The sequence below is a fragment of the Pinus tabuliformis genome, chromosome 7 (genome assembly GCF_031772625.1).
Source record: "Pinus tabuliformis cultivar Carrire ecotype Pingquan chromosome 7, CPIR1, whole genome shotgun sequence".
NCBI lineage: Eukaryota > Viridiplantae > Streptophyta > Pinopsida > Pinales > Pinaceae > Pinus > Pinus tabuliformis.
Genome location: NC_142293.1, coordinates 341,664,419 through 341,679,064, shown reverse-complemented (window position 1 = coordinate 341,679,064; position 14,646 = coordinate 341,664,419).

The window sequence follows — 14,646 nt, the reverse complement described above, 5'->3', positions numbered from 1 at the left end:
AACAGTTGCCCCCTAAAGCATGAGGTCGTTAATCTTTTGATGTTGGGTGAAATGCTTTATTATGAGGATCCGAAGTTCTTTCAAGCTGGGAGGATACCTGTAATAAGATACAATACAATACATTATCTTCATAATATTTTCATGATCTAGCTGAGGCGGGCATTCCCATGCTCAGCTTTATAAATTCATTTTCATGTACATAGGACAGACAATCGTCTGAGTGTAGACTGATGATCTTGGTAGAGTCAGATCATCCCTTTGATTGGATGATTATCTGTGCAGCAATAATGTACATTTGATGTCTTTATTTCCCTGAATATATATCGCAGCCTGGATGGATGAAACTAGATTTGAGGTCTTCAATATCGTTCGATCTTCACTCGAAGTACAAGTCTATCCATGTGAGAGATGTTCTGGAGTCGAACATGGAAAGACATCGCCTGATTACCAGCCAATGATGTAAGCTGTTAACAGGCATGAGAGGAATCATCGATAATGATAATGACCCTCAAGGTACTGTAGTACAATTCATGTGGTGTGAATAAAGGACTTGGCTTCGAACACCACGCAAAATCTTACGGTTGAAGGCCATTGATGTAAACCTGTCGCTGGAAGTGAGAAACTTGCCATTGAGGCATGCAAGCTTCAAAGTATGGAACGGGGTGTTCCTAGATCGACTTCTTGGATAATGAGCTGATGTCGACAAGAAGCGATCCGTCACAGTAGGGCCTTAATGAATCCCACATCAATGACACGGAATGGAGCAAATGATTTTAATGGAGGTAAAAACGATCTGATGACATAAGGTTCAGGGTGGCGGTCATGAAAGAATGGAGTGTAAATGTATTGTAGCGGGTGAGACACAGGTGAATTCTCTGAATGACTTCTCTTGAACATATCGGCGACACTGACGTGATGGATTGGTAGCATTAACCCCAAATGTGGATGGTGTGATGGGACCATGGTGATGTGACCAGTGAATGAAACAACCCAACCCGACTTGGATGCGAAGTGAAAGTGTCATGTTCAAGAGCGACTTGCTACCAACAAAGTTTCTTCAAGTTTTCTTCCCAATTTTTCCCCAGTCATTGCTGACCAGTACTTCTTTATTTTTGTCAAGCTTGAGGAGGATAACATATGCTTGTTCTATAATTTGCCCTTCGGGCAAACCCATCGCTATGTTTTAATGAGCATAGCGATAGTGAAACTCGTTCTTGTCTGCTATGGACAAGTTTGTCGCTATTAAGTTTTAACGAGTTTAACGACAAAGATAACTTGGTCCTTTTCAATTTTAGAGAGTCTGAAAAGGGACGTAAAGGAAACTCCAAAATTCATTTTTCGTCATCTAATCCCTTAAGTCCAAAAAAGTATAAAACAATACAGAAGGGATGAATTTTTGATACTTTTAACGAGCCGAACAAAACAAGCGCTCGATCTTTTTGTGTAATAATCCCTCAGGTCCAAAAAGATTAAAATCTAGAGGAGGGATAGCACTTCCGGTCCCTTTAACGAGCTGGAGAGGCCAATGGCTCAGCAATCTTTTCATATTTTACGAGTCAGTTGAAAAGAGCTTAAAGGAGACTCGTCTTTTGAGGAACGAGTGGTAAAATTGGGTAGAAGCTGATTCCAGGTAAGGTTTGGAATTTTCCAATCATGGCAGTATTACAAGGATGGCTAGTGGGATCACTCTTCGCAGCTGTTCCTCAAAAGGGGTAAACAATGAAATGGAGGTGAATGATCGGCCAATCTAGAGTGGAGGTGATGATGAGAACACGACCAAGGCTTTAAAGGCTGAAGTACTACATTCACGATGGTTATTTACCGGGAAATAGTTCATTTTTTAATGAGCTTAAACACGGGGAGAAACATTTGCTCATGACTTATGTTTATTTTTTAACGAGCTTGAACTATGTGTTAAAACTGCTCGATTAATCCAGTCGTATAATAAGAATGTCCCATTTAAAAACGGCAATTTTTAGAGTTTTGCCCCACATCCTTTCTTTATGCAAGAGTTTAAAGGGTTAGAGGACCTACAAATTTAAAAAATAAATAGTCACTCTTTGCTTGCACGCCAAAAGGTTTGCATGCCCCCAGGTGTAAAACAGAGTTTCAAGGTCACCTTTCAAATCTCTAACAAAACATTTGTTTTATCAGGAAAGGTCTACCTCTTTCAGGTTACCAAAGATTGTTCTATTCACAGTGCAAACAAAACACTTCTTCGGTGATGTCTACCGAAATAGACAAAGGTGAGGCAATCCACTCACATAACTTTGACGAGAGAATCTTATTCCAGTCTAACCCCCTCTTCCAATCACGGACGGGAGTACAGTCCAATCATATATCTCTCGCGGAAACCTACCCTATACCCGAAGTTTTCCTGCTGAAGCAGACCAGGGTGCATGCCCCCTGGGTTTCATTCATGTCCCCCGAATCACCCGCGCTCATCAGGTGGACGGACTGGAGATTGATGAGACATTCCTTGTGTGAAAAGACCATTCAGGGATGGCATATGACTATTTGCTCTGTGTGATCCGGGAAATGAAAGTTGGTCTACGAGCTTGACCATTCTTCCTTCGTGCGGAAAACACATTACTCTAAAGAGTGATGAGACAATGGCTCCCATGCAATAAATATAGTCTCGTCCAAGGAGTAGATTATAATCCAAGGGTCCTTGAACTACCATTACGTTCATGTGAACGGTTTTCCCTCTCAATGTTATGGGCACATTGGGAAGGATCCCTAACGGTCGACTGGTTCCCTTGTCAAAGCCTGTTAGATTTCTCATCTCAGGCAAAAGTGATGGTGAACCAAGCGCTTTCCAAGCAGTCAAGGAAAGGATACTCACAAAAGCCCCTTCATCTATGATGGTATCAGCCATAACCATTCTATATATTTGAGTAATAATTCGGAATGGTACACTAGTTGGTAAACGGGGTCTGCCTAGTTGATTCCAGTCGAAAGAAACAACTAGGTTGCTTGGAGGTGGGACCGAATAGACGGCCAGGTACGACTCTCACGAACTTCGTTCCTACGGTAAAGGAATGGGTAAATTGCCCCCATGTTCATCAGAGTCTGTGCTTACGAAAATAATTTGGATGGTGTCACCCTTATTCTCTTCTGTGACTGTATCATCTAAAGATGGAACCTCTGAAGGCAAGACCGGGTCAACTTCCGCCTCGACCTTTTGACTTTCGTTTCCTATGGGTTCAGATGGTTTGTCTTCAATGATAGACGCTTTGGCTGACCACCTGGGCGAGTCAGCTGGATTTTCAACTAGTGACGGACTCAGCAAGAGTTTTTTATATCCAGGAGGAAGTCGTAACGGTGAAACCGGACGATTGTCCAAAACTCTTTTAGCCTCGTCTAAGAAGGGACAACGGTGGACGGCATGATCGCCTTCGCACAGTTTACAAGGAAATCTATATTTTCCTTTTTGTCCTGGGGCTTCACTTTCACTAGTCGACGGTGTGTTTTCAGCATGATCATCAGAGGTTGACGACACCGGGTTGTGCAAACGAGGAGACTAGTCCCTTAAGATCCAAGGGATGCAGGGAAAATCTCTATGATAGTGGTCTCCTTTGCAAATGACACATGGCGATTTAGGCCTAGTCGGCGCAGTGTGTGGATTTTCGCTAGACGATGCTTGGTTGCCCCCTTTCACTTTTAGCTCCTTCTTCTTCTTCTCTTTCTTCTTATTTTCCTTCTTCTTCTCAGGTACTTGATTTTTGGCTTTACCAACCCCATCAAGCGAAGAGGAAGGAGGAGAGGAAGAATTGGAGGAAATAGAAGGTTGGTGGGTAACTCTGGATTCGTCTAGTTGCTGACTCGATTGTTCAGGAATTGCGGTGTTCTAAATGACAGAGGTTGATAAGAGCCATACGGGCAAGCCGATTGTCAATCCTAGAAGCGACAATGTGGCCATATGGGGTGCACCAACATCTCCCCAAGAGGAGAAGGGACTAGGATTTCCTCCAAGGGGAATTCCTTGGTTGGTGGATTCCATTTTCTCAACCTAAGATCAACGTAGGAAAGGGTGATGATTATTCCGTTTAAAATAAATTTTAGACACCTTGACACAACTTGTTTTTTCAATTTTAAAGAGTCTAGAAAAACAAAAGATGACTCTAGTCGCCTTCGATTTTTAATGAGCCTGAAGTGACAAGTGCTCAGATGGACCTTTTCCGTTAAGGAGTCTGAAAAGGAACAAAAGGGACTGCTTTGGAAATCTAGGTAGAGGGATTACCAAACCAATCGCGAAACTGCAGAACACTTTTTACGGTACAACAGTCAATCTTCCCGAATGCTGTGTTCTGTGCATTGCAATCGATAGGGAGGCAGACACGGCTTCCTATGGATAAAGGATTAAGCCTATTGTGGTCTCCCATAATATACTCGACGGTACGTGGGAGCTGGTGGGCCCCAGTATTGTAGCAATAATGCTACAACTCCTGGAACTCCCTTCTTTAATTTTATCAACCCGGTAGTTCGTAACAAACTTGGAAGCGACGGTGCTGTATGCACAAGTACTAGCTCTTGACACAGCTGTCACTTGGTCAGCTGGCACAAGTCCGCTAGGGGCTCAAGCCAACTTCTATGAGCTCTTAGAAGAAGATTTTTAACTGATGGATGAAAGCTAACTCAAAGGAAGCTAATCTACTTGCGGAAAGAAACTGAAAGCCAAAAAGGAAACACAAACCCTAGCAAACCCTAATTCTACCAGCTAGTCCTACCGATGCAAAGGAGAGCATGCAAACTACCGAAAGAGATGCCATTACTTCTAAGAAGGTAAAATGCATGTGTCTAAGTCATCACTATCTGAAGAAAACATCTTTTTGTATTTTTGTTTAAGTTATTAGAATGATCATGCATGTTCTTTTAACTAGTTTTCCACTGTGCAGGGATGGATCAAGGGATGAAATGCTTTGGGAAAGTTTGGGATGGTACAGAGAGGGTCTAAGGGATCCCTAACATTCTTTCTGAGAGTTTCACAAAGTCTGGATGCCATGCAACCGTGTTTATGAACTTCTACAGGAAGTCTGCAGGGGGTTCTACAGGATGTTCAGAGATTTCTATAGGATATTCTGAAAAGAGGATTTTGGAGAATGGATGGAGGGAAAACGATGGAGGAATGAGTATGGAGGTGAAATAGGGGTGTGAAGAGGCCTAGGACTTGGTGGATGAAGTGGAGGAGAAGGTGTAGATGGTGAGATTTGTTCAAGGAGGGATGAAGCAATGTTGCACAAAAATTAGGGTTTTGGGAGTGAATGGAAATCGTGAAGCAAGGGTTCTAAGTAGAGGGTGGAGTGGATGGGGCTGATGGAGAATAAGCAGATGAAGGAGTGGTACAGGTGCTCTGCAAGTCATTTTTCCAATCTGAACCAACAAAACTTATAAATTCAAAGACCTAGTTACGTTGACCTAATTTGCTAGCTGTTAGTAAAGAGAATGAACATAAGTGTGGCCTGCAATGAAACCATGTATTTTAACTCATGCAAATAAGCAAATGAAAGTTTGAACTTGTAACCAACTTCTACACATGAAAATCAAACACTAGTGATTGCATGGCAAAGAAAAATTAGTGTTTTTGTGGGCAGCAAAGTCATCCTAGTCACAGCTCCTGATCCCATTGAGGGAGAGGTGAAACCACAGATGTTTGTTGGCCCTTTTCTTGAAGCTTTTTCTGTTAACAACCTATCAACTAAATCTGAGCATGAAAAGCTATTTTACTCATCAAGAAAAACAAACTAAATAACAAAACGAGATTTAGCTCTAAATAACAGAGTTTATTCTAAGAATGCAGCATAACACATAAAGATAATCAAAGGAGGTATTGGGCGCTTGAGATGGGCCCAAACCCAAGAGCTACAACCTCCTAAGAGAGATTTAGAGCTGGTGCAAAGCTGGATTCATCTTTATTGATCAAGAAATGAAGAGTTACATCAAAACTGTCCACAAGGAGAACTTGAAAATGAGCTGAAAGAAAAGCTAATCTATTGCCTCAAAATCGAAATACAAACTAGCTAACTTCTGCCTACAAAAATGACTAACCATTGGCTAACTACTAGCTACAAAATGACTAACCACTAGCTAACCAAAATGAGGCCCTGAGCCTTCTTATTTATACAATTTGAGGACCCAACAATCCTCCTAAAATTTAGGGACTTGGCTGCCCAAGACTTGTAGTTAACAACAGTCCTACTTGACTTGCTTGGCTGCCCTTGTGCTCATTGATTTGGTGGCCTTTGAACTCCGAGCTGATGGTGGAGAATTTGAGGTAAGGGCCCATAAATGAGGGGGACACCTTCCTACAAATCCTCTAGCTTGTTCTCCCACGAATTTGGCTGCCAAGTGCTCATTAAGACCTTCAATTTTGTCTCCAAGTTGACCAAAAAGGCTACACAAAGCACCCATTAGACTTGTTGGCATAATGACTAACCAAATTCACTCTATTAACATAAATATAATAAAAAACATGCAATAAACTAATGAGAATGGTGGATTAAGTCAAATTAGGAGGTTGAATGAGCCCAAATAATTGTCCATTTTTGGGGCTCATCATCACCCCCCTACTGAAAGTGTTGCTCATCCTTTGAGCAACCAATCTCTCTCCTCATCTTTGATGGCCCTGGTGGCTTCTTTGGCTAACATCTCGGCTGATTTCTCCTTTGGATTCCCTCTTTTCAAACTTCCTGTAGAAGCAGTTCGTTGGCTTCTTGTAGAAACAGTCCTCTGTCTTCCTGTAGGAACAGTCTGCTAACTGTTCTCTGTCTTCCTGTAGAAACAGTCGGCACTGTCTTAGCCTGCTTGGCTGAGGGTGCTTTTCCTTTCAGCTTGGCTGTGGCAGCCTTCATCTTCTCGCCCTTCTGCTCTTCTTCCTCATTGTCTGCTGCTTTTCTTAGTGAATCCTCAGCCTTGTTATGAGTGCACAAGTATATGCAATCATATGGAAGAAATGGTGCCCTCTTCTCTGTCAAAGACAATTCACCAGCATTTTGTGTGAAAGCAAATATACCATCAAACTATCACCTCTCAGCTCCAAAGTAAGATCTTCATAGAAATCATCAAAGATGAACATCTTGCCAACAATTCCTCAAATGCTAAGTTGGACCAGTTAGCAGAATGAAGCCATCACCAAATCACCCCACTTTTCAAAGGCTTTGGTAAGCAGGTTATTGTGCTTAAGCATATAAGTAGCAATATACGAACACACCCAAGTCCCAAGTTGAAAACACCTTCCTCTTTTATAAATTTCACAAACATCAGTGAAACAAGGAGACACAAGACAATCAATCAGAACCAAGCCAAAATAGTGTTTTCAGGACTTCCTGTAGAAAGTCCTGTAGCTGATTTCTGGCTTCCTGTAGAAGCCATTTTTACACTTCTTGATTTGGCTTGCATGGCTGGGGGTGTCTTCTTCTTCAATTTTTCTGTGGTTGCCTTGGTTTTGTCTTCACTTGTTTGGACTTTTTCAGTCCTCTCTACCCTGCTTTGCAATTGTTTCTTCCGGGGTGTTTGTGTCTTTATCTCACCTGCAGCTTTGGCCTCAACAACTTGTCCTGTTTCTTGCTTTTCCTGTGGCTTCTCCTGTGATTTTTCCTATGATGGTCTTCCCTGGTTTTCTTACCCTTCTATTTTCCTCTCTGCCTCGATGTGCTCCGGGTCCTTGCTGCTGGATGAGGTGAACTCTTCGGCCAGGGTCTGGATGTCATCACCCTTGGACATATTGTGGAAAAACTCCCAAGAAATAGGGGCAGTATAAGTATGGAGAGCATCTTCTACAAGGAGCTTGATAAGCCCATGATGGGCCAGCTGGTCTGGTGTTTCCTCCTTCAGTTTCATGCTACACTTAACCAATGACTATATGAGGAAGTATGTAATGCTCAATTTTTGTTTTGAGGGCAAATCCATCATGTGCCTGAGCTCTGTTAACAAGCGGAAGTGATAACCATACACAATGCTTAATCGCCCTTCACAGGTAATATATTTCACAATTTGAAGGCTGACCTTGCTACAAAAAGGATGTAGGTTGGTTGGTCTGGTTTGGTGAGAGTGCCCTGTCTCAATGCTCTGAGCAGAAAGGGACTGCTTTTTTTTTATGCTTTCCTCCTTTGATCCTCAAGACAAGATTTGTATTTCAACTTTGCACCAATTCCCTGGTTATAATGCTTTTGCTGCCCAAACCTGACTGTCAAAAGGGAATCAGGCTCCCACAGACAAAGTGTAGAGCTTCATCCTCAGCATGCATACAATCACATAAAATTCATATTCTTCATGCGTAGGTTAACCCTCATAGTGGTTTATCATTTCTAGCAGAGGAATTTCTTAACATGAACTGTGGAAGAGAATTTGACGCAGAACCAACTAAAACATTCCATGTAACACACAGGAAAACTACTATTCTGGATTCACAAGCAGACTTGTTTCATACATTCTTATTCAAAACAATTTAATTCACCACCTTCCGAAATATCATGCATGGGAATGGTGTTTTCCAGCCTACCTTTCTTCAATCTCCAACTGGATGAAGAAAAACTCGGGCTTTTCTGCTCTGGACGACTTTGCTATACTTTCCTGTAGGACGTCTTCCTGTAGAAACGCCTGTAGAGTGCCCCTGCGCCTCTGAGTGAGCCCGATACGCTAGAGAATTGTGAACCAGGCCACAAATCTCAATGGAGGACGATGGGTTAATCATTTTGTGGAAGCAGAGGATGCATACTTCAGTTGAAAATGTTGCAAGTCCAAGTTAACAGCAGTCTGTGAGTTTCAACTGAGCGTTCGTTAATTGCTGCGTGATTCATGTGAGAGAGTGAAGTGGCCAAGTGTACGTGGCCACATGCAACTGGAAGTGTTGTTCCCGAACTGCATGTTTTACCCCTGTAATCACTGCCGTGAATTGAACTGAAGTTTAAATGGCCAACACTCCTGGTTGCTTTAATTTTTCACGTAAGTCAGCTGTCCATGTGTACTGCGTGACTTCCAGCTGAGTGCTAGAGAAGGAAATTGACTTAAACTTGCTATATTCGTGGCTTAATTCCACCATTCCATCAATTCATGTAGTTTTCAAATTAAATTTATGCAATAGAAGAATGAGTTTGTCACATACCTTGAAGTTGAATGGCTGCCGTGAGCTGCTGTGGCCTGTCATTGCTGCATGCATTGGTTTTTATGATTGCATGTGGCTTGGCTGCTAATATTTGATTGCTTTTCCTTGTGCAGGTGTCCTCTGGCCGGATCTGAGCTGCATGCAATTGTTTCCACGTTCAGATTTGCACCTTCAAGATGTTGCTGCTGCATGGTCACAAAACCAGAATTTGTTTTCGCCATTGCTCTCAAACGGTAAAGCAGATCGATCTGAAACTTGCTGAGCATGTTTCTATCATCATTATGCATCTCCCATAGCAAAATCGTGATCAATGGATGCACGGATTTCGAGAAAAATGGAAAATGGCTGAAGAATTTAGAGCTCGATTTCTCGGAAACTGTGCATTGGAATCGGCTAAAACTGCTTGGGTAGGCTACTATCACTCATATGCATATCCCCATGAAACAGGTTTTGAAACGGATGCATGGATATGGAGAAAATGCAAAAATGGCTGATGGTGATGGAGGCTGATTTCTTGGAAACCGTGCACCGGAATTGCATGGAACTGCTCAGGCATGTTGCCATCAACCTTGTACAATTCCCCATAAAACTGTTTGTCAAATGGATGCATGGTTTTCAAGTTATGGCAAAAACAAATTTTGTTCTATGTGATTTTGCTTCAAGGCACTTTGCATGTGTTTGCATGGAAGGGAAAACTGAGCTTGGGCTGTGATGCAGGTATGGAGATGATGGAGGAGGAGTTGGAAGATTTCATGAGGGCTTCTGAACCCTTGAGGAAGCTACATTGCTCGCCAAACCACTTTTTGAAATCCATGTCTAGTTTCCCATAATTTCTACAGGAAGTTCCTGTAGAAGCACAATGAGAAGCACAAGGAGGTGGAAAAAAATGATGGATAAAGGCAAGGGATGGACACACAAGTGCTTGTAGGCCTAATCAACAGATTCCCACCATTAGATTCACTTTTGAAATTGGATTTGGCTCGTCCAAAGGTTCTACAGGATGTTTCCTGTAGAAATACAGAGCTTCCTGTAGAAGGCACAAGAAAAATTCCTTTAACCTTGATTTGAGTGCTCCTCCTGTCATGAAACGTCCTTCTTGCAACCTGCAATTAGCCAATGGAATTAGTTATATTTTTATTTTTCTTTTTCTCTTTTTTTTTTTTGAAAAACAACTAGGGCGCCTCATGGAGGTTTTCACCCTAATTGCCTGCCTTGGGCGCCTCCAAGGGAGGTTTTCACCCAAAGATCTTATTCTCTTTTCTCTTTTTTTTCCAACCCATTGACCGCCTCATGGAGGTTTTCAATCAATGAGCCAATCTAAGGCGCTTCCGAGGAGGTTTTCACCTTAGATTTTTATTCTCTTCTTATTTTCATTTTTTTTCATTTTTTTCTTTTTTTTTTTCTCTTTTTTTCTACCCTACCCTACTTGAAAAACAAAGTCGTTCTCAAGTATAAGAATACTTCCAATGGAGCCATGTGCACATCGAGATTAGAGAAAAAATGATGTGAAGGCTCAAAATGCATGCTTGGATAGGTATCCAGATCTCAGAGACCAAATGATCTGACTTTGAAGGGATCAAACATAGCTGAGGAAGAGAGTACTGCTACAACTTAGTGACTCTCTGGAACCATGTCTCAATATAGCTTTGATATCCTTGGTCCTTTTGCTGATCTGGATCATTCTTCATGTCACCTTCTATCATGACTTTCTCATATTCCTCCTTTTGCTGATCTTTCTCTTGAATACATGGAAGATTTGATGGTAACCATGAGGAAACTCTCTCGATCTTTGATTCTGATCTATTCTCTTCATCAAGTGCAGTCCATGGTTCTTTGATCTTTTCTTTTGAATCTTCTTCTGCTGGATGTGATCCTTCAATGCTTTCAAGATGATCTCTTTTTTGCAGTGCTCTTCTTGAGCTATGGTGAAGATCATTGAGCTCAAGAGGAGTTGTTTGGACATGTTGTGCCTTAGATTTGCAATTGTGTTGAACTGCTCCAATGGGTAGGTTTGGAAATGGTACGGGTAGTTGAGTGGAGGTGTGAAATTGAGATGGAGATGGATGGCATTGTGGTTGGGTAGGCATTTGGGGTTGCCTTGGTGGAGGAGGAGGTGATGGTTGTGGATGAGCAGGTGGTGGAGGAAAATGAGCGGGATGAGAGTTGTACTGGGGCCTCCACTCCTGATAAGGTGCATTCCACTGAGGTTGTGGCTGATCATAAGAGTGAAATGAATGAGCAACTGGTTGGGCATAATATGGATCTGTGAAGGAACAAGGAGGAGGTGTGAACCAGGAAGGATGAGCAGGGGGACCCCAAGAAGGCATGAAAGTGGCTTGATAGGGGTCATAATAGGTATCGGGTGTCCCTTGCAGTTCCTGTTGGTAAGATCTAGGTCCATGCGGCCAACTTTGGTTCATGTAATAGAGTGATTCAGTGGCTCCTTTTTCTCTCTGATATACAACTTTGAATCTGGGTAAGGAAGGGCACTGATCTGTAGGATGGTATTCTTCACAGACAAAACACACTTCTATTGAGTACAATGGACATTCATTCCTAGGATGCTTTCTAGTGCACCTAGGACAAAAAATGACCAAAGCCCTCTTGGCTTCCTCTTGCTTCTGTTGGATCCACAAGGTATCCAGTTGCATGGCAAGAAACTGCCTCATATCACTCTTGAAATCTTTGATCTGATTTTCAAATTCATCTTTGGACAAGATGTTGCTCCCAACATTTCTGCTTGTAGCCATTTGCTCCAGAGGAATGGTTTCTTCTTCTTCTTCCCTAGAGGTTCTTTAAATATGTCTTGATGTCCACCCAGGGGTTCTTCTTAGTCACAGCCATCGAAGAAGAGAGAACGTTGGCTGTGTGAAGCAGTGGGGGTGTTGTGCAATCATTTTTTTTTAACTTATCTCTACTCCTACAAGACATGAAATGAAATCTTTTTGGTTGATTTTTTCCTTTTTTCTACTTCTACATGCAAAACTGAAATAGATTGAACTACAGCTAACTATCTTGCTAAAATGAAAATGCGGAATTGAAATGAAAGCACGAAAGGACTAATCTATTTTGCTCAAATGAAATTGCAGGAATGAAATACTAGTCTACGCTTGTGGAATTGAAATGCTAATCTACGCTTGCAGAATTGAAATGCTAATCTACGCTTGCAGAAATGAAATTGCGGAATTGAAATGCTAATCTATGAAAGCGGGAAATGCTAATATACTTTTGCATAAACGAAATTGCATAATGGAAATGAAATAAACTACTTAGCAGAAGATTGTAGTGGAAAATAGAAGAAAAGCGACAATCACCAATACTCTGACGCTTCCCCGGCAACGGCGCCAAAAAGATGGTGGGCCCCAGTATTGTAGCAATAATGCTACAACTCCTGGAACTCCCTTCTTTAATTTTATCAACCCGGTAGTTCGTAACAAACTTGGAAGCGACGGTGCTGTATGCACAAGTACTAGCTCTTGCCGCAGCTGTCACTTGGTCAGCTGGCACAAGTCCGCTAGGGGCTCAAGCCAACTTCTATGAGCTCTTAGAAGAAGCTTTTTAACTGATGGACGAAAGCTAACTCAAAGGAAGCTAATCTACTTGCAGAAAGAAACTGAAAGCCAAAAAGGAAACACAAACCCTAGCAAACCCTAATTCTACCAGCTAGTCCTACCGATGCAAAGGAGAGCATGCAAACTACCGAAAGAGATGCCATTACTTCTAAGAAGGTAAAATGCATGTGTCTAAGTCATCACTATCTGAAGAAAACATCTTTTTGTATTTTTGTTTAAGTTATTAGAATGATCATGCATGTGCTTTTAACTAGTTTTCCACTGTGCAGGGATGGATCAAGGGATGAAATGCTTTGGGAAAGGTTAGGATGGTACAGAGAGGGTCTAAGGGATCCCTAACATTCTTTTTGAGAGTTTCACAAAGTTTGGATGCCATGCAACCGTGTTTATGAACTTCTACAGGAAGTCTGCAGGGGGTTCTACAGGATGTTCAAAGATTTCTGCAGGATGTTTTGAAAAGAGGATTTTCGAGAATGGATGGAGGGAAAAAGATGGAGGAATGAGTATGGAGGTGAAATAGGGGTGTGAAGAGGCCTAGGACTTGGTGGATGAAGTGGAGGAGAAGGTGTAGATGGTGAGATTTGTTCAAGGAGGGATGAAGCAATGTTGCACAAAAATTAGGGTTTTGGGAGTGAATGGCAATCGTGAAGCAAGGGTTCTAAGTAGAAGGTGGAGTGGATGGTGCTGATGGAGAATAAGTAGATGAAGGAGTGGTACAGGTGCTCTGAAATTCGTTTTTCCAATCTGAACCAACAAAACTTATAAATTCAAAGACCTAGTTACGTTGACCTAATTTTCTAGCTGTTAGTAAAGAGAATGAACAGAAGTGTGACCTGCAATGAAACAATGTATTTTAACTCATGCAAATAAGCAAATGAAAGTTTGAACTTGTAACCAACTTCTACACATGAAAATCAAACACTAGTGATTGCATGGCAAAGCAAAATGAGTGTTTTTGTGGGCAGCAAAGTCATCCTAGTCACAGCTCCTGATCCCACTGAGGGAGAGGTGAAACCACAGATGTTTGTTGGCCCTTTTCTTGAAGCTTTTTCTGTTAACAACCTATCAACTAAATCTGAGCATGAAAAGCTATTTTACTCATCAAGAAAAACAAACTAAATAACAAAACGAGATTTAGCTCTAAATAACAGAGTTTATTCTAAGAATGCAGCAGAACACATAAAGATAATCAAAGGAGGTATTGGGCGCTTGAGATGGGCCCAACCCCAAGAGCTACAACCTCCTAAGAGAGATTTAGAGCTGGTGCAAAGCTGGATTCATCTTTATTGATCAAGAAATGAAGAGTTACATCAAAACTGTCCACAAGGAGAACTTGAAAATGAGCTGAAAGAAAAGCTAATCTATTGCCTCCAAATCGAAATACAAACTAGCTAACTTCTGCCTACAAAAATGACTAACCATTGGCTAACTACTAGCTACAAAATGACTAACCACTAGCTAACCAAAATGAGGCCCTGAGCCTTCTTATTTATACAATTTGAGGACCCAACAGTCCTCCTAAAATTTAGGGACTTGGCTGCCCAAGACTTGTAGTTAACAGCAGTCCTACTTGACTTGCTTGGCTGCCCTTGTGCTCATTGATTTGGTGGCCTTTGAACTCCGAGCTGATGGTGGAGAATTCGAGGTAAGGGCCCATAAATGAGGGGGACACCTTCCTACGAATCCTCTAGCTTGTTCTCCCACGAATTTGGCTGCCAAGTGCTCATTAAGACCTTCAATTTTGTCTCCAATTTGACCAAAAAGGCTACACAAAGCACCCATTAGACTTGTTGGCATAATGACTAACCAAATTCACTCTATTAACATAAATATAATCAAACACATGCAATAAACTAATGAGAATGGTGGATTAAGTCAAATTAGGAGGTTGAATGAGCCCAAATAATTGTCCATTTTTGGGGCTCATCAGGAGCACAAGTCCGTACTGGCACTTATCGTCTCAAAGTGGAG